The sequence below is a fragment of the Balaenoptera acutorostrata genome, chromosome 19 (genome assembly GCF_949987535.1).
Source record: "Balaenoptera acutorostrata chromosome 19, mBalAcu1.1, whole genome shotgun sequence".
NCBI classification, from domain to species: Eukaryota; Metazoa; Chordata; class Mammalia; order Artiodactyla; family Balaenopteridae; genus Balaenoptera; species Balaenoptera acutorostrata.
Genome location: NC_080082.1, coordinates 46,869,184 through 46,870,123, shown reverse-complemented (window position 1 = coordinate 46,870,123; position 940 = coordinate 46,869,184). Strand labels below are relative to the sequence as shown.

The 940-nt window shown below is 47.4% G+C and overlaps 1 non-coding gene across 1 annotated transcript; it reads right to left on the bottom strand.

Annotated features, from left to right (window-relative positions):
- Nucleotides 1-412: 412 nt before the first annotated feature.
- On the bottom strand, nucleotides 413-546 carry LOC114237125 (small nucleolar RNA SNORA70). The gene has a single exon (XR_003622893.2). It is a non-coding gene; the product is annotated as a small nucleolar RNA SNORA70 (small nucleolar RNA).
- Between the last annotated feature and the right edge of the window lie 394 nt (nucleotides 547-940).

The following is a 940-nucleotide window of genomic DNA, read 5'->3' as shown; positions in this document are numbered from 1 at the left end:
AAAGTAGGATTTATTGGTGGACATGAGTAAGGAGGGGACGGTACCAAAGCTCTCAGGAGTGCAGGGCCCGCCATGTGTACAGAGGGCCACGGCTAGGGATGTATTTGACCCCACAGTCATCCAGGATGAGCCGCTTTTCTGCCACCATGTTTTCAAATTAATCCACATTAAACTTAGTAAATCCCCACTTCTTGGAGATGTAGATCTTCTGGTAGCCAGGGAACTTGAACTCGGCCCTGCCTAGGGCCTCAGTCATATGCTCCTTGTTCTGCAACTTGGTGTAGATGGACACTATGACTTGGCCAATGTGGACCCTGACCACTGTGCCCTGGGGCTTTCCAAAGGCACCTCGTATACCTGTCTGGAGCCTAGATTGGGGACAGCATGCCAGTCATGAATGTCCACTGGAAAGGGCTATGTGCAAGGTCCCTTAGGGCAACCCGTACAGGCAACAGGCTGCATGCGCTACCGAGGAAGCTGCTGTTTGCAGCCTTTGTACACTGATTCCCCAGGGGGAAAGAGTACCTTCGGCTTAAGTGGCTGCAAAGAAAATTCATGTTTATTGAGTGTACTTTACATACAGCAAAATTCATCTTTTTAGGTGAACAATTCTGCAGCTTTTGACAAATGTATTTAGTTGTGTAACCACCAGTGCAATCAAGATAAAGAATATTTATATCACTGCATAAAATGTCCCCATTTCCTTCTAGTCAACCCCTCTCCTTACTCTTATCCCTTTTGTTTTTCCCCTAGAATGTCATACAAATGGAATCCTACAGTGTGTTTGCTAATGACCTCTTGATTATCCCTGTAGTTTGGGTGAAGCTAAGCCCATCTCCCTGGCTCACAGGTGGGGGTTCAAGGATGCCAGCTGGGCCACTGAGACTCAAACCCAGGACTTCTGTTGTAACTAGTGCAGAAGCTGATCTCCTTTTCTGCG